The 19,414-nt window shown below is 39.6% G+C and overlaps 1 protein-coding gene across 6 annotated transcripts in view; it reads right to left on the bottom strand.

Annotated features, from left to right (window-relative positions):
* The window catches only part of WDR89 (WD repeat domain 89), a 37,871-nt gene extending 19,091 nt beyond the window's left edge, over positions 1-18,780 (bottom strand). For 2 of the 6 annotated variants that reach the window (XM_047864071.1, XM_047864070.1), the window contains exons 1-2: positions 18,701-18,773; positions 5,775-5,845 (exon numbers count right to left, since the gene is read on the bottom strand). The gene's annotated coding sequence lies outside the window, so the exon portion shown is untranslated. The other 4 variants (XM_047864073.1, XM_047864072.1, XM_047864074.1 and 1 more) reach the window with 4 other exon arrangements.
* Positions 18,781-19,414: the final 634 nt, after the last annotated feature.

Consider the following 19,414-nt stretch of genomic DNA (forward strand, 5'->3'; position numbering starts at 1 on the left):
ACTAACAGTCTGATAGAAGCAGAGATGTGTCCACTTCCAGGACTAAATATTTTTTACCTCAGTATCTACTATTCTTCTACATACAATACCCAGAATTCAATTAAAAAAAAAAGTAAAAAAAGAAAAAAAAAAAAAAAAAAAAAGAGACTCACACAAGCAAGAAAAAAACAAATTGTCAAGAAATAAGGCAATGACTAGAAAAGACATGGAGATCACCCAAATAATGGACTTTAAAATGATCATGAATTGGCTATTAAAAACAAAACAAACAAAAAACAATAAATGATGGTGAGAATGTGAAGCAATTGGAACCCTTATACAATATCAGTGGGAATGTGAAATGTAGCAGCCTGTGAAAAAGTTTGGTAGTTTCTCATAAAGTTCAACATATGTTCATGCAAATATTTGTATAGGATTGTTCACAGTAGCACTATTCATAATAGCAAAAAAACAACCCAAGTGTTTATTGATGGATGAATGAATAAACAATATATGGCATACCCATGCAATGGAGCATTATTCTGACATAAAAAGGAATGAAGTCCTGCTAAATGTTACAACATGGATAACCCTTGAAAACATTATGCTAAGACCATATATTTAACACAAAAGACCACATATTGTATGATTCCATTTATATGAAATGTCTAGAAGAGGCAAACTTGTACATCAAAAAGATTAACGGTTGCCAGGGGCTGGGGGAAGAGGGAAATTTGAAGTGACTGCTAAGAGATATAAAAAAACTATGGGAGTCAGGGGACAAAGAGTGACACTTTTAAAGCATTCAAAGAAAAGGAAAATTTGTCAACACAAAGCTCTATACCCAGCAAAAATACCTTTCCAAAAAAAAAAGGCTAAAAGAAAAACATTCAGAAAAAAGCTGAGAGGAATCATTGCCAGTAGTGTGCAAAATAAGAAATGTTAAAGAAAGTTATTCAGCCAGACAAGTACTGGAAATCTAGATTGACATGAAGGAATAAAGAGAACTGAAAATGGTAAATATGAGGGTAAATTTAAGACCCTGTTCTTCTTTTAAAAATCTCCTTAAAAAACAATTGGCTGTTTAAAGCAAAAAATACTAACAACATATTAGAGTGTTATTAAAAGTCAAATACATGACAGCATTAGTAAGAGGACGGGAGGGAAGAAATGGAAACATATGCTGCAATATATGTTCTTACACCACAATTTGTTATCACATTATCTAAAGGCAGACTTTATAGAAGTTAAAGAAGTACATTATTATATATATTATATAACACATATGACATCATATTATATTATATATAACTATCATATTATATATATGATATTATATATTATTTGAAGGTAGACTTTACACAAGTTAAAGAAGTGCATTGTAAACCCTAGAGCAACAACTAAAGGAAAAAACAGGTAAAATTAGCAAACTAATAGTAGAGATAAAATGTAATTATAAAAACACTTAATCCAAAAGACAGCAAGAAAGAAGAAAAAAGGAACAAAAAACTAAAGAGAAAAATAAAAAAATCTAGAAACAACTAGCAAGATGGTAGATTTTTTTTTTTTTTTTTTTTTTAACGTTTATTGATTTTTGAGACAGAGAGAGACACAGCATGAACGGGGGAGGGGCAGAGAGAGAGGGAGACACAGAATCGGAAGCAGGCTCCAGGCTCCGAGCCATCAGCCCAGAGCCCGACGCGGGGCTCGAACTCGCAAACCACGAGATCATGACCTGAGCCGAAGTCGGACGCTCAACCGACTGAGCCACCCAGGCGCCCCGCAAGATGGTAGATTTAAATCCAACCATATCAGCAATTACATTAAATATAAATGATCTGAATATCTCAATTGAAAGGCAGAGATTCTCAGGGGAAAGAGGCAAGACCCAACCATATGCTGTCCAAAGGAAAACTATTTTAAATATAAAGCAGATTAAAAGTAAATGGATAGAAAAGGATATACCATGCAAACATTAATAAAAGGAAAGCTACAGTGGCTTCTTAATACCAGACAAAGGAGAAGTCAGAATAAGAAATTGACTCAAAATTGATCATAGATGTAAACATGAGAGCAAGAACTACAGAATTCCAAGGAAAAAAATAGGGAACCTATGACCATAAGATTGGTGGAGATTTCTTAGAATACAAAAAGCATGTACTAGAAAAGAAAAACTTTTTAATTGAAATTTAAAACTTCTGCTTTTTGAACAAGAGTGATATGGGGGACAGTGCATATGAGGATTTCACAGGAGGTGAGATAGTTTGCTGAAAGGTGTTAAGTGTGGTGTGAATGTGAGAGTGTCCTGACAGACTGGGGTACAAAGATGGTCAAAGAGGATCCCATAACTATCTCTTTGGTAGCTTTAACTAAAGCGTCAGTAGTAGGTAAGTAAGGTGTGGTGGGTGTCTTCAGGGAAATGAATCTAATTTTTGGGTGTAGTAACTCAGATGTCAGTGATAGCCCCTGCGTTTTTGGGTAAGTACTTTAAGGGCATTCCCTTCTCTCTCATATACAAAAAGGAAAGAGGGTAGCTGATAATTTGTGTATCCAAGGGCAGGGGGATTTATTAAGCTTTCCTTCAAGGTCTTAAAGATCAAACTATCTTGGTCATCCCAAACAATGGGGTATACTCCTTAATGAACCAACAAGGAGAAATTTGGGGTCCAATTATGACAATAGCCAGCTAGCCCCAAAAAAACCCTGTAAGTGACATTTGCCTTTAGGGTTTGGAAAGTTGAAAATGTCTTGAAACCTTTAAACTAGGTACAGTCCCTGTTATGAGATTAAATGTCCTAAAATATCAAACCTCAGTTTGGAAAAATTGTAATTTTTCCTTTGAGACCCTATGTCCTTCAATGGCTAAGATTTTCAACACGTAAACACTCTCTTTTTGTGAGGAGCATTGGAAGGGCAAGCAAAAAAGCAAATCGTCCACATATTGTAGTAATGGAGCCTTCAGAGAATTTTGTCATTTAAGTCAGCTTCTAAAACTTGTGAGAAGATAGACTCTCAGTGAAGCCCTGAGGCATGACTGTCTAGGAATACAGTTATCCTTCCCAGGTAAAGGCAAAAAGATATTAATTATCCCTACCAACAAGGATCTTTTAAAATCGATCGCATAAATCAATCAAAGTTAAAAAAAAAATGCTTATAGTAGGAATGGATACCAATAGCATGTGGAGATTAAGGATGACGGGGAGGCAGGGACTTAGAATGTTATTTATTGCCCTAGGTCTTAGACAAATCTCCATCCTCAGCCACTCAATTTTTTGCAGGCAAAATAGGGTATTACGAGGACTGGTGCAAAGGATAACGAGTCCTTGAGGCTTATCATCCTCTGTAATAAGCCTTATGCCCTGTAAGCTTTATTTATAGGATATTGGTTTTTTTGTTGGGAGAGTTTTTTGAGGGGTCAATCTGGATCTTAATGGGAGGGGCAATATGAACTCTGCCTACATCTATTAACGATTTTGCCCAAAAAGTGGGGGTTACCAGGTTTAACAGCGGGGATGAGTCTGAAGTTTAGACTTCCTTGGCTTGTAGAGTGCAAGGAAGGGCAAAGAGGATTGAATTTTCCTAAGTGTTGGGATTCAAACTCAATGGTTATTTCCCTTTTGAGAGAAAAAAATGGCAACATTAGATTTCTCCAGGAAATCTCCTTCTAATGTGTGGGAACTAAATCATTAAGGAGAAATGGGTAGCTCAACTTGCCAAAGTCCCAGACAAAAACATATGGGCTTAGAAATAGGCACACATTGTGGTTTATTTAAGACCCCCACTATCTGGGGCACCTGGGTGGCTCAGTCGGTTAAGCGTCTGACTTCAGCTCAGGTCATGACTTCACGGTTCATGGGTTCGAGTCCCGATTCAGGCTGTGTGCTAACAGCTCAGAGCCTGGAGCCTGCTTCAGATTCCGTGTCTCCCTCTCTCTCTGCCCCTCCCCTGCTTGCACTGTCTCTGACTCTCAAAAAAATGAATGTTAAAAAAATTAAAAAAACAAAAGACCTTCACTGAGCATACATATTTTATTTATTTTGATTTTTCTTAAGTTTATTTATTTTTGACAGAGAGAGAGAGAGCAAGCGTGAGCTAGGGAGGGGGCTAGCTCTGAATCTGAAGCAGGCTCCAGGCTCCGAGCTGTCAGCACAGAGCCTGATGCAGGGCTTGAACTCACGAACCGTGAGATCATGACCTGCGCCGAAGTCAGACGCTTAACCAACTGAGCCACCCAGGTGCCCCCTGGGTGAGCATACATATTTTAGAGGAAGACTCTTTAATTGTAGTGTACTCTTTCAGTGTAGCTACTGATAGTGTAGCTCCTGAGTCCATTTCTAGCAATCTGTTTTCCAATGGCCAGGTTTTTTGCAGTAATGACATAGTTCTAGAAGATGGCTTTGGAGTTTCCATATTGGAAACCTTGGAAGTTACCTTTCCAAGGTAAAGACTCAAAATATTAGTTGTCTTTTTTTCTGGTGTCATCCTCTAGGGTGCAAGTAATTGATTAGCCAGATTGACAAAGTCAGGGATGCACACTGTCTCCCGTTCTATATGGGTTCTTTTGACCAACAGGAAGAAGTCCTTGTTTAGGCCATTCATGAACATGGAATTAAAAGCCACCAGCGTGGATTCAACATCTATGGAAAGTCCAGAATTTTAAAAAATGATGTAGAGTCTGCTTTATTAGTCATGGACAGATTTGGTAGGCTTTTGAGTGTGTGCCTGAATTTTGTTCCAGTCCACGGGTTTGGGGAAGGCCCTAGGAATGGCTTCATGTAGCCTTTTGTCCAGTCTGCAAGCCTGATCATATAAAAGGGTTGGTGGTTGGTTTAGTTTAAACTCTAGAGATTGTTTGGGATTTCCCCAAACAGCAGTTTTAATCCATTGCTACACTTTGACCTTCTCTGATACGAATGTGGGCTAACTGATAAGAAATGGAAGAGCAGTTTGGCGAGTTATACTTTCAATAATGAATTCCTCAACAAATGCATGGAGACCCCAGTTACCTTGGGAAAATTCTTATAGTCCTAACTTTGGCCTTTGTCCATGGAGTGTAGGAAATCTGGGGTGGTTTAGAATCCTCAGGTTTAATTTTGAAAGGGAAGGTTTTAATGAGATCAGTGGATGAGGTTTCAGTAATAGGAAAGAAAGGAAGTTTAGAGAGAGGGTAAAGGGTTAAGAGAAGGCAAACAGGAAGATAGAGGAGGTAGAATAGTAAAGTTAGGAAAGACCCTGGTTAGCAGCAAGAACAGGCCTCCGGTGTTTTCTTCTTACACATTGTTAGTTATTTATTTGCTTTAATTTAGCAACAGTATTTTGTAAGGAGGCAATTTTAGAATCCTGAACACATTTGGAAGCTTCCAGATACCAATTAAAATAACCATCCCACTTGGATTGTTAAGTTTTGTAAACATGGTCTTCTAAATTAGTTCAGAGAAAAATAAGTTTGGGGAGATCAAAGTTTCCGCATAATGGTCACTGGAGTTCTAGGTTATCCTTAGTAAAACTGGTTTAGTCAAACGTGTGTGAGGAAGGGCTGTAATTTTTTAACATAAAACCAGCGAGGGTTGCCCAAGGGGGGCCACCCTTAGAAAATTCAGATGACTGGGATCCCATTATCAGAAATAAAAGAGTACATACCAGAAGGGCAATCCGCCCTTCTCCAGATCCCAAATAAAGTCAGAGAGCTCCACCAAAGAAGGCAGCTCAACACCTGAGAGGAAACTTACCAAACTGAAAGTTACCTTGTCTTGCACAAACTATGAGTGCAAAGGGCTCAAGTGCAGGAAACTCACTTATTTCTGGATGTTGGTGTTCCTGGTGATCACCTTCTTCAGATCTCACTTTGATACCATGTAATGTCTACCTAAGAGAAGAGAGATAAACTAAGGCAAAGTCGAGTTGCCAGAAACTGAGTTTATTCAGGAATAGTAGAGGAACTACAACTTGGGACATTCAAACTTCAGCAAGCTGTAGGAGTCTGCTGAAGGTTTTGCTTGGGTTGCTTTTATGGGCAAGGAGTGTAAGAGGGGAAAGACCAGCAAGGGGCCAAGCAGCAAGTTCACTGGCTTGAAGATGGAAGACATTCTTGGTGATGCTCATTGGTCAGAGGATAAATTTCAACCCTCTATAAATCAGATTATTTGTGAGAAGTCAGTCTCAGTCTTTTGAGTTCCATTTTCTGCGGGTGCATGTGTGAGGTTCTCCACTTCATATCCTTCAGTTCCATTTTACATTAAAAATTTTCCAGTTTTATCTACATCAAGCGCAAGGGACACGTGGGGATGCCCAAAGGTGGATGTACAGCAGACATTTGGCTACAACAGGCTATAGCTTGGCGGAAATGTATGGAGTTGGGTCATCAGATTACAGGTAGTAGGCAGTAGTTAAAAACTAGGAAAGTGGATAAACCTTCTGAAGGGAAATTATGCAGAATGCTATAAAACAGCAGGTCAAAAGTGGAACTCTAGAATACCATTGTTTAAAGAACAGGCCAACGAAGAATAAACTACAAGGGAGACAAAGAACAAAAGCACCAGAGGAAAATCAGAAAAGTGGCCAACTAACAGCTAATAGTAACTGATCATTAATATCTAGATCCAGCATCGGCCTCTTCACATGCATTGCTTCATTTAACCCTACCCAAAACCCTAAAAGATAGGTCTGTTTATTACTGCTTTTTAGACTAGGAGACTGAGGCTTAGAGAAATAGGCCTTGCATGGTAGTTTAAGAGAACGGGTATATGCTCGGGTTCAAATCCTGGTGTCACAAGACATGTCTTTCAGCTTCCTATTCTTCAAACAGGGGTAACAGTTGCAACCTCAGAGGGTTGTTAAAAAGAATAACTTAATTACTACATCCTAAATGCTCAGAATGATGCCTGATACAGAAGAAGACCAGTAAGTGACCTAAAAGAAAAATTTTTTTTTCATTTATTTATTTTTGAGACAGAGAGAGACGGAGCATGAACGGGGGAGGGGCAGAGAGAGAGGGAGACACAGAATTGGAAGCAGGCTCCAGGCTCTGAGCCATCAGCCCAGAGCCCGACGCGGGGCTCGAACTCACGGACCGCGAGATCGTGACCTGAGCTGAAGTCGGACGCTCAACCGACTGAGCTACCCAGGCACCCCTAGAAGAAAATTTCAAAGAAATACAATAGTGTCAAATAACAAACCTGCAGAGTACACTATCAGATATAAATTCTACTATGTATAAGTAAACAAATACACACACACCCCTGCTGTTAATCATGACAACTGAGATTGAAGTGAAAATGCATACACATTCGGGCGTGCGTGCGCATGTGCACACACGGGGCAGGAGAGTGAGAAAGACTAGATACTTCTAAGGTGAAGTCACAAAATGAAATGTTCCCCAAAAAAGTCTCCAAACAGAAAGATACTTTAATATATTAATAATTCTTTAAGTTTCCACTGTTAACCAGTGTTATTCGGACACTGGATATCTTACAATCATGTCAGTGTATCTCACACAATCAGACAATATCTTATAAATATTTATAGATTGACACTTTCCTTTACATTTTAAGGTAGATTCACTATTTAATACTCCAAATTGGGTGAATGTCCAAAAGGGATCTGCTGAAATGAAATCAAAATAATGGCAAAACCCTGAACATAACTATTTATAGTCTTATACTTGTGTAAAGTTACAGTAGAACAGATGAGATCTCCTAACTACATTGTGCCATATCGTGGGAAGATCAGAATGTAGTTAAATTCTAAACTCATTTCCTCTCTTCTGAACATATTGAAAGATCCTGATATCAGAGATAACCAACAAAAGGCATAATTCTTGAACCATCCTGCAAAAGCCGGATATTAAGAGAAAAAAAATTTCACACTTAACAGATCTGACGTGAAGGATAAAAAGGACTGAAAATAATGTACTGTCGAATGTAAGTTTAGGAAACACAGGAATATGTTTAGCTTAGACTTAAGCCATCAAACTCTTTTAATACTTGCCTTCCTTGCCCTTGGAATTAACTACTACTGCCCTCTAGCAAGAGGTCCAAAAATTAGAGAACGGAAAAAAATATATATCATTCAGGACTTAGCTACAGTCTAAAGAGAAAGATGCTATAACTTATTAGTAGTTATTCAAATTTCTGTTGTTAATCATGACAAGTGAGATTGAATTTTCCTTACTTGTTCTTTCCTCTCTTCCCCATGCAACATAAATTATCACCTCTATGTGAACTCCTGGATTTTATCTTCAACCCTGATCTCTCTCCAAAATTCCAACCCCATAGCTCTAATGTTTGCCCAGACCCCTACCCCTGAACATGCTGCCAAAACTCCAAATTAAATATACCCAAAATAGGGGCGCCTGGGTGGCACAGTCGGTTAAGCGTCCGACTTCAGCCAGGTCACGATCTCGCGGTCCGGGAGTTCGAGCCCTGCGTCAGGCTCTGGGCTGATGGCTCAGAGCCTGGAGCCTGTTTCCGATTCTGTGTCTCCCTCTCTCTCTGTCCCTCCCCCGTTCATGCTCTGTCTCTCTCTGTCCCCAAAATAAATAAACGTTGAAAAAAAAATTTTTTTTTAAATAAATAAATATACCCAAAATATAACTCAAACACCTGTCACGATATGGTATTCTCAGCCACCTAGGCCCAACATCACAGAATCATCTTTGATTAAAGAAAGCCACAGGACAAGACTCAAGGAACTAAAAAAACCTCCCTTGAAAATCGCCCTTCACATCTATCTCATCACTGTTCACCCTGCCATTATCCTCCATTGTTTATCCAGTTTTCATTACCCCTCATCTGCAACTGAAATATGTTTTCTCTACACCCCTGACACACACACAGGACAGGAAATACTCAATTTAACCTCTAATTCCTGGAAAAAGATGGCAAGAATGGGACAAATTTTACTTCCTATGAGAGTAAGATCATATAAAAAAAACGTTGTTCTTAGAAATTATTTTCATGTTGTAAAAAACACTGACATTCAGCCTGACACAAAGTGGAAAATAAAAGTAAACATGCGATGCCACAAACATTTTTTAAGTACATAAAACTACTTAATTTTTATAAAGTGACATATACATTCTTTTGTTTTTGCATGGGCTGCAGTCGTTTGAACTTGTGAATCCCATGCTGTATTTTACAGCAGCCCCAGACATATCAATATTTTAACGGGTAAAATATCTTCCCTACAATAATAAAACTGCAAAAAAGGTTGCCATTCTCTCCAAGAATCCTATATTGTTTTCTTGAGCTATCTAGGTCATACCCATGCTTCAAGATCTAGCTCAGATTCTACCAGTACCACATTTTTCTTAACCTAGCCTAAAGTAGGTTTATACTTACTCTGAATGCCAAAATATTGTCTGTTATTTACATAGCAGTAATCGCATACCAAATATATTGAAGTGTTATTTATCCCTAGCTGTTTTACATATTTATATTCGTTTCTGTCTACTATAGAGTGTATATCTCTTAAGGACATGAACCATGTTTTCCAATTCTCTAGTATCAATCCTCTACCAGCCTGAGGCTAACTCTATAGCCTACCTCACAAAATCCTACTTCCTGTGAGAGGTATATAAAAATACAAACACACACAAAACACACTCCATAGAGGACAAAGAGGCAAGGATAAGGAACTACACAGATATGTAAAACAACAACAAAGGTAGGACGCGCGCACACACACGTACACACACACACACACACACACACACACACACACACACACAAGCCACAGAGGCAGCCATCCCTTTTCTGGAAAAAGCAAAGAAATAAAGAAAAAGAAATAAATCAAACAGTATCAACACTGACATCCATGATACCCATAACCACAGCTTTGAGATCAATTCATCTCAACCTATAAAGTTACAGAAAACACCATGAAGGGAGAACTGAAGAAGCTAAGAAAAGGCTTGGGATTTGGGAACATCACTTTACCATCGCACATAGTACCCTAGAAGCAGAAAGCATTCAATAAACACCTGCTGGTGTGAATGTAATTTAATAGATATTCTTACATACCCAAATCCTGGAATTAAACTATGTTCAAAATGCTATTCTTGCACGAAATGAGTTATAGGATCAAATTACCTCAAATTTCCAGAATAATGCAGTAAATACTATGTGCTTTGCTTATATACATACGTTTTTGATGCCAAAAAGAGATACATCCACATTTTAATCATTCAAGATTTTCAAAATAACCCAATGATTCATAAATTGTATTCTTCCTATTTTTAGAATGGCTCAAGGGATTTGTGTGATTCTCAAACTCCTTTCTTAATTCCTAAGAAAAAGTTCAATTTGATTTTACAATCTTAGGGGGAAAAAAGAGGGGAGAATTTAGAGGGAATAAAGTAGTTCTGTAAAAATAATTCAGTGCTACGTTAAATACAAATAAATGATAGGCTAATGGAGTCACAAGTTTAAAAAACCTAACCATTATAAAAATTTAGCTTCAATATCTCCTTTCTTCCTTTCCTGAAAATAGATGCCTGTCATGCATGGTAACAACTTAAAAGCCCAAGTAACACAGGGCTGAAGGATTCACGAAGAAAGGGAAAGACTCTGATTGAATAAGAACCAAGATGAAAATATCCTGACAAGTGGCCAAGAATTGGAAACACAGTGGGAAATAAAGGAACATGTCTTTGTGGTGGACTTCGTTGATATGAGTGAGCTGAAAAGGGGTTATGGGAAAAGACCTGCACTAGAAGTGAGGGAGCATGTTTTTGTTTGTTTTGTTTTGGGTTTTTTTTTTTTTTTTGCACATGACCTTTAGTAAATCACTGAATCTACTCTGAATCTTGGTTTTCTCACACTTCCACTTATTCTTCTTACTGGCTCTTTTGTATCCATCAATGATATTAATAGTAACTAAGATATATTGAACTCTTGTTGTATCCAAGGTACTATTCTGAATGCTTTCTATGCATTATATCTCATTTAATCCTGGGGACAGCCCTATACAGTAAGTACCTTATTTACCCATAATTAGAAAAGTGGGGCTTAGCAAAGGCAGGTGATTTGCCAAAGATCACATGGTTCACAAATGCATAGCAGGGACTGGAACTGAAATCTGATTTTAGAGCCCACACTCTTAAATGCTTTCTTACACTGACCCCCAAATGATATAAAACACATGTTCTACAAAGCATTTTTAAATGGCCATTCAAATGTAAGGTTGTTATTATAATTCTCATCTGCACTAAATGAATCAATATCATTTATATAACCAAGCAACATACAGTTAAAATGTTTAAAGCATACACACGTGGAAAGTCTTAATACCAGCAAAAATTTAAGATAAAAAGCAGTACCAAATGATGTGAAGTTCAGTATAACTTTTAGTTGTCTGGACATGCAAATTTCCAAGTGCTTACAAGCTTAAAAAAAGATTGAAAATCTATATATGCTATAAGATATAGTAAATTTAACACATAAGCCTTGACCTAGAGCTTTTTCTCTCCTAGCTATTATTTCACATTCCTACTTGATGAATGATATGGAGTAAAATCAGAGAAAGATATTTAATAGGGTTTGTCAGGCACTGTTTTTTTTTTTTTTTTCAACGTTTATTTATTTTGGGGACAGAGACAGAGCATGAATGGGGGAGGGGCAGAGAGAGGGAGACACAGAATCCGAAACAGGCTCCAGGCTCTGAGCCATCAGCCCAGAGCCTGACACGGGGCTCGAACTCACAGACCGCGAGATCGTGACCTGGCTGAAGTCGGACGCTTAACCGACTGCGCCACCCAGGCGCCCCTGTCAGGCACTGTTTTAAGCACTGCACAAATATTTACTCATGTAATTCTCAGAACAGCCTATGAAGTACTTGCAATTATCCCATTTCATGGACAGATAACTGAAACGCAGAAGGGTTACATGTAAACAGCCTGAGATTATAGAGCTACTAATTGCAGTCAGTGCTCAATTCAGGCAGTTTGGTTTAAAAATCTGTGCCCTTAACCGTTAGCTCTGCTATAATTCAAGGAATGGTGAATTTTTTTTCTTAAAAAGACAATAAAAAGTAATCATAACAATGATCACGAAGAATGCCCACAAAGAGAATAGAGTCATCACCTATCTCAGCATCCACACTAACACTAAGGAAAATGTAAAGAAATATTAACTGACATGGTAAATGAAGTAATATAAATTATCAGTTTTAGTTATAATGGCACACTAAACTTACTAGTCTTTGAAAGAAGAGGTTTCTTTTAATTTTCATGTGAGACTGGGATACCTGTGGCTCAGTTGGTTAGGCATCTGACTTTGGCTCAGGTCATGATCTCATGGTTCATGAGTTTGAGGCCTGCACTGGGCTCTCTGCTGTTAGCACAGAGCCCACTTTGGATCCTGTCTTCTTCTCTGTCCCTCCCCTGCTCGCATGTGTGCACTCTTTCCCTCTCTCTCTCTCAAAAATAAAAAAAAATAAATATTAAAAAAATTTCCTATGAAATGATATTGTTAGCAAATGACATTTGGAGACTAATATTCATTAACATTAACTTAAGAGACATGCTCAACAGGATTTTTATCATTTCTTGGTCCATTCAACATATGAAGAGGCAAAAAAACTGTGGTAGAGTTCTAAAAGCAAAAAAAAAAAATCACATGAACTAGTGGAGCTCACAACAGAATTAATGATAAATTTGAACCCTTTAAAAGTACAACAGAGGGCATCTAGGTGGCTCAGTCAGCTAAGTCCAACTCTTGATCTCAGGCCTTGATTTCAGGGTCGTGAGGTCAAGTCCTATGTTGGGCTCCATGTTGGGAATAGAGCCTACTTAAAAAAAGTACAGTAAATACTTAATATGATCTTAATAGAAGAATCACATTTTGTGAAGGACTACAGTATTTGTCATTTCATCAGATTCTCACAATTGTGAGAGTTAAGTAAGACAAGTAGTAGTATTATACTTACAAATAAGTAAAGTTCAGCAAAGTTAAACATTTTGTATGCTCTAGATAGAAAGAGCTTTTCCTTTCTTTTTTTTTTTTTTAACTTTTAATGTTTATTTATTTTTGAGAGAGAGAGACAGAGCGTGAGTGGGAAAGGGGCAGAAAGAGAGAGGGAAACAAAGAATCCGAAGCAGGCTCCAGGCTCCGAGCTGTCAGCACAGAACGCAACGCAGGGCTGGAACCCACAAACCGTGAGATCACGACCTGAGCTGAAGTTGGACACTTAACTGACTGAGCCACCCAAGTGCCCCAGAGCTTTTTTTTTTTTAAGTTTGTTTATTTATTTATTTTGAGAGAGAGAGAGAGAGAGAGAGAGAGAGAGAGAGATGGGGAGGGGCAGAAAGAGAGGGGGAGAGAGGATCTGAAGTGAGCTCTGTGCTGACAGCAGACAGGCCAATGCAGGGCTCGAAATCACGAACCGTGAGATCATGACCTGAACCGAAGTCAGACACTTAACCGAATGAGCCCCTCAGGCACCCCAATAGAAAGATCTCTGACTCCATGTGCTTCTTCTATCACATCATGCTGCCAACAACTTTATGCTTATGATTTTCAAGTTGTTTCATGACAATTAATGCTTAGGCAAGAAAATTTGGAAAGTAATAAAGAACACATAATGAAGGTTATGATCCTTAAAATGTTGAGTTTTGCTAAAGATCTTGTTTTATGATGTACAATATATCTAGCTGAAATGATGAACCAGTTAACTCAGCCAAAATGGACTTGAAATCTAAGAAAAAAAATCTGCATTTAACGTTAGATAAATCCACACATGTATCATGATGAGCACCGGGTAATGTATAGAATTGTTGAATCAGCACACTGTACACCTGAAACTAATATAACACTGTTAACTATACTGGAATTAAAAAACTTAATAAAAAAACACTAAGTGAATCCAATTTTAAATGCTTAAGTGGGAAATAATGTGACCCTGAAATAGTACTATTTTTCAAGAGTAAAAACCAAAAATCACTTCTAACCACCATTTACCTCAATCATTTAAGTTTCTTCTAAACCAAATACGGCAACTTATAAAATTAAATGATTCTGTTTGATGATTGGGAAACCTAAGGAAGTTTTTATTTTCTGAGAAATGCTAGCTTCCCAGAGATGATCAATTTCAAAGATAGTTCACCTAGATTTGATAATTACCAAACCAAGGCACAGAAAGGGCTGGGGAACCAAATAGGAACATTCAACAAGTGAAATTACTTAAAATGGATTACTGGGATAATTCTCTTTTAATTCTTTTTATTTTTGAGAGAGAGAGAGAGAGAGATAGTACAAATGGGGGAGGGGCAGAGAGACAGAGGGACAGAGGATCCAAAGTGGGCTCTGTGCTAACAGCAGAGAGCCCAATGTAGGGTTCGAACTCACAAACCATGAGATCATGACGAAGTTGGTTGCTTAACCGACTGAGTCACTCAGTGCCCTACTGGGAGAATTTTTTAAAACATCAGTTACATAATTAGTCATCAGGAAAATGCCCAGTAAACTGTACTTTGTACAAAAAATAAAAATTTCATAGCCTACGTGCCTGGGGCATCCAACTTCAGCTCAGGTCTTGATCTCATAGTTTGTGAGTTCTGGTCTTAAGTCGGGCTCTGTGCTGACAACTCAGAGCCTGGGCCAATTTCACATTCTGTGTCTCCCTCTCTCTGAGCCTCCCTGCCCACACTCTGTCTCTCTCTGTCCTCTTCAAAAATAGACATTAAAAATTTTTTTTTCTAGCCTATAAACTGTATACTATACCCTCACATCCCTAAGTCAGGTGACATGCATTGGACTCGCAAAGAAGATGACCTAAAACTAGTTTTGCAACCACTAGCTTGACGTCCATTTTCAGGGAATAAAATCACCAAAGTGAAAACGCTTCAAAAAGAATTTCTTTAGAAGTTATTTGTGAAAAAATATTGTGGAATTCTCTCCTTGTTCCCATTTTACCCAAGCATGAGTAGCTCAAACTCAGACCTTGATCTGGTCCCCTGTAGACTATGGATATAGAATCCACACTTGGCAAAGTCTAAGACTGTGGCTGGCTACCTCCTCAGAGAACAAAAGAAAATGGCTGCATTACATGGTTATTGGTCTGTACATCTAGACTTTGTCAGGGCAAAGGATACGAAGCTTTTTCCTGCGGACCTATGATAGCATTGGTATGGGGCCAGCTTAAAAAGTACTTTGTCCGGGGCGCCTGGGTGGCTCAGTCGGTTGAGCGTCCGACTTCAGCTCAGGTCACGATCTCACGGTCCGTGAGTTCGAGCCCCGCGTCGGGCTCTGGGCTGATGGCTCAGACCCTGGAGCCTGCTTCCGATTCTGTGTCTCCCTCTATCTCTGCCCCTCCCCCGTTCATGCTCTGTGTCTCTCTGTCTCAAAAATAAATAAACGTTAAAAAAAAAAAATTAAAAAAAAAAAAAAAAGGACTTTGTCCAATAAGGTTGTCTAGAGACATGTGACTGCCATGGAGAGCTCACAGGGTGAAGAAACTAAACGCTGCAGGCTGAGAACAAATCTTAAGCAGCTAAGTATCATAGCAGAGACTAATTCATCAGCAGATCACTAGTGAGGCACACACCTAGACATTAGGTGTCACTTCGTATCAGAGTTCTAGCCCAAGCAACATGAGAAAAAGTAATGTAGGTCACTTCCAGGCCCTGCCCATATAGATGGCCCACATGTGCTTCTCCTTCCAACTCCATACACAAGGCACAGAGATCTTTACTGAATAGTTCTTACGTAATGAATGCCTACTCAGAGCTGGGCTCTTTTTCATCTTCATTCATACTGAATGGTAACAAACCTGACTCATGAGATCCTGTCTCCTAATTATGATTCCTAAGCAGACACAAGAGCAACAGTTGGGCTATCTTCTTCTGAAGATATGACCAAAACCTAAAGTCATCAGAGCGGCTGTCTTGCTGGGGGAATTGGCAAGTATCAATGGTGAGGGACTGTCAGTCCAGTTCTCCATGAAGCCGAGTGCACATTCTAGCCATAGGAACAATGGGACCTAGAGTAGTTATCGGGTTGCTTAAATGCCTTCCTTATAATGAATCCCCATCATCTGAGGTCATGCTTCTTAAACCGGAGGACACATCAATGACTAGAGTAAACTGGCTATTATAAGCCACAAGTCTAAATCCCTAGAATAGCAAAGTTATGATGTGGCAACTAATTCAGAAGAATATCAAACATGGCATATTATGAAGTGGAATACAAAAATCACATGAGTTTTTAAAATAGAAGAGTAAAATTCAAAGAAATTTCATTCTTTGAAGGTGTTAATGCAGGCTTTGTGTTCAGCTATCACTGGAATATTCATTTACCACTATTTTCCTGAGGAAAAGTTGGAGAAGTACCAACCTATGTGAAATGAACTTAGTTCATTTCACAGCAACCTGGAAGTCTTTTTCCCCCCCTTATAGCACATCCTGTTAGACTTTAAGCCACACTAGAATAGGATGTTTTACCCTTCTTTATATCCTTTGTAGTAAACCTAAAAGATGGCCCTCAAAGATACCCAAAACCTGATTCCTATAAATGGTTCCATACATAAGGAGTTCTGTAACTAAGATCTTGGGATGGAGAGATTATTTTGGATTATCTAGGTGAACCTAAATGTAAGCACAAGTGCCCTCATAAGAGGAAGGCAGAGGAAGATTTGACCACAGAAGACAGCGTGATGATGGAAGCAGAGATTGGAGTTCCGTGCTTGGAAGATGAAGGCACCATAAGCCCAACTAATATAAGCAGCCACAAGAAGCTGAAAAGGGCAAGGAAATGAATCTTCTGCTCAGATCTTCCAGGAGGAACTGGCACTGAGAAAAGTAGTTATGTGAGCTGAACTATTTTCACTTTATGCTATCTATGCCCATCCAAGGTGGAATACAAACCAGATGAGTAACACACTTGCATTTATAGGAAACACTGTCCTGAACTCTGAATAAATAGGTAAGAGGGGCCATATAGGCTTAAGACGAATTTTGGAGTTTACAGACTGCTGACCATGTGAAGACTGGAGACAGTAATATACCTAGAAAGGGCATGGAAGCTTCGCACCCTTTCTGCACACCTTGCTCTATGCATCTCTTCCATCTGGCTGTTAGGTCATATGCTTTATCATATCCTCAATAAGCTGATAAATGGGGGTGCCTCGGTGGCTCAGTCGGTTAAGCGTCCGACTCGATTTTGACTCAGGTCATGATCTCACGGTTGGTGAGCTCGAGCCCTAGGTCTGGCTCTGGGCTGCCAGCACGGAACCTGCTTGGGATTCTCTCTCCCTCTGCCCCTCCCCCACACCTTCTCTTTCAAAACAAACGTTAAATGAATAAGCTGATGAATGTTTGTGAAGTCGATCAAGAGAGACACTGGTGGAAGCTCTTCAAGCAGGGGTTATTAAAGCCTACAGTGCTGGAAGCCATGCAACCAAAGCCTCTGCCAGGGTCATCCTTTGTTGATGATGAAGAACATCATGGACACCTCACATTGCAAGTGTTACTCATCAAGCCAGACAACAGATGATGGAAAATCTGGTTGAAAGCATCCTGGTCTCTCTCAGTGGTCTTCCCATTCCTAATCAAGTGCTACCTAAATGATTTATGAAGGCTGAGGGTTCAGTGGGATTGAAAACAGCAGACTAAATGGGGGGGGGGGGGGGGGGAGGAATCTTAAGAAAAAAAAAAAGAGGTAGTTCACGCTTACGTGATAGCAGGCTGCATATTATCACTGCTTTATACATACAGAATATATAAAAATACATATATAAAAATATCTATCAAAAAAAATCTATGCTATTTAATGCTAGTCTGGCCTCCACAGGAAAGAATCTGAAAAGCAGAAAAACATAGAAACTTAACATCAGTAATTTATATATTATATCCAGTCTCTAATTTGGTCCTTACAACTCTAGGTAGTAGTCATGTCTGGTATTGATTTCAATTCTGCAGTTGAGGAAGATGCGGCTGAAAAGGTGGAAACGGCTCCTAGTCCAAGGTCTTCTACCAGATGATCTTTTACATCGATAATATCAATATACCTATGGGTATGTTGCACTGGCTTCTGAAATAACTTCAAGCTCGGAAAGAAAACATAAGCAACATTTTACAACAGCATATTTTAATTTTATGTCCTCGCAAACGGAATGCCACACTCAAGTTTGTCAAGAGACGGGCTGAAGAAAACATGTGGACGAGTTACTAAACAGTCTGCTCCTTCGCGTGAAAATGAGAACAGGAATACTACTACCCCTTAGATTGCTGTGTGGATTATATGAGATAATATACGCACAGTGCTTAACATAGCTGGTCTCACAGTCTGTGTTATATGTTACAGGACGGCTCTTCCCAAATTAAAATTTGCTTTCCGACCTCGAAAATTAACAAACTCGAGAGGTAAGAAAAGAGCGAGGCACAGGAGAAAAATAAAAACAGGCCCTGGGTACCCTTTCTTGAACACTTGGTGAACGGCGCTTCGCTTTTACCGAAAGATAACCTACAGGAGACGCTGGGGCCAGCGATCCCAAAACCTAACCCGCGTTAAGGACGCGGAGCAGGGACAGCACGGGTGTGGTCCAGGGGCTCCCACCCCGCACCAGAAGCTTCAACACGTGTCTCTCTCCTCCCAGGCCCTCCCCACTTCCCTCAGAACTCCTCGTGCTACAGAATCAGCAACTGCGGCTTTCTAGACTCAACCTACACTGTCGCCGTCCGTCAGAGACCTGCCCGTCAACGAGCCCAACCGGTCCCCGTGAAATATACCTCAACTGCAAGCCCTCAACCGGCGCGGGAGGAAACGCGAGGTCTGTCAAGGCGCACAGCGTTACGACCGGAACTCCACCCCCTACGTCTCCGATAGGGTAAACGCGCAAAGGAAAATGCAGAGCATTGGTCAGCAGCAGAGAGGCGGGCCATAGCTCCGGGGAAGCGTAAGAGGAGGGGGAGGGGCAACGAAGCGCCAGGAGCCAACCTCTCTCCGGATTGGGCGAAAACAGGACGACTGCGCCTGAGTAAACTCAGTTTACGTATAGCCCCGCACAGTACCGCCCCTTTTACGTTACGTTAACGGAAGTTTCAACGATTCATTGGTTGTGATGGTTTACGCCTCCTGGCTGCGTGGCCAATAAAGGGCAAGAATAAAGCGGTTTCCGCCTCTTTTTCGGGTGACTGAGCCATTCAGATGACTTTGGGCAACGTGACTTCCTTCCTTCTTTTGGATGCTGTAACTTCCACTGAGCCAAATTCAGGTAGAGAAATTGTTACAATGACTACGAAGATTTTACTGTGAGTAAGAAGTACTTAATAGTTAGGGTCCTGAAATACCCACGTACTCTCATAACTTCTAAGTATGACTTCAGTGTTTGAACGCAAAGAAACTACTCTTTTTACACCTTTTGCGTCGGCTGTGTCATTGGCCGAAAGAGCTATCAATTTGAAAGAAGCTCTGCCTCCGCCCCAAGGAACTCTAGGATTTGT

Source organism: Prionailurus viverrinus, chromosome B3, assembly GCF_022837055.1.
Source record: "Prionailurus viverrinus isolate Anna chromosome B3, UM_Priviv_1.0, whole genome shotgun sequence".
NCBI lineage: Eukaryota > Metazoa > Chordata > Mammalia > Carnivora > Felidae > Prionailurus > Prionailurus viverrinus.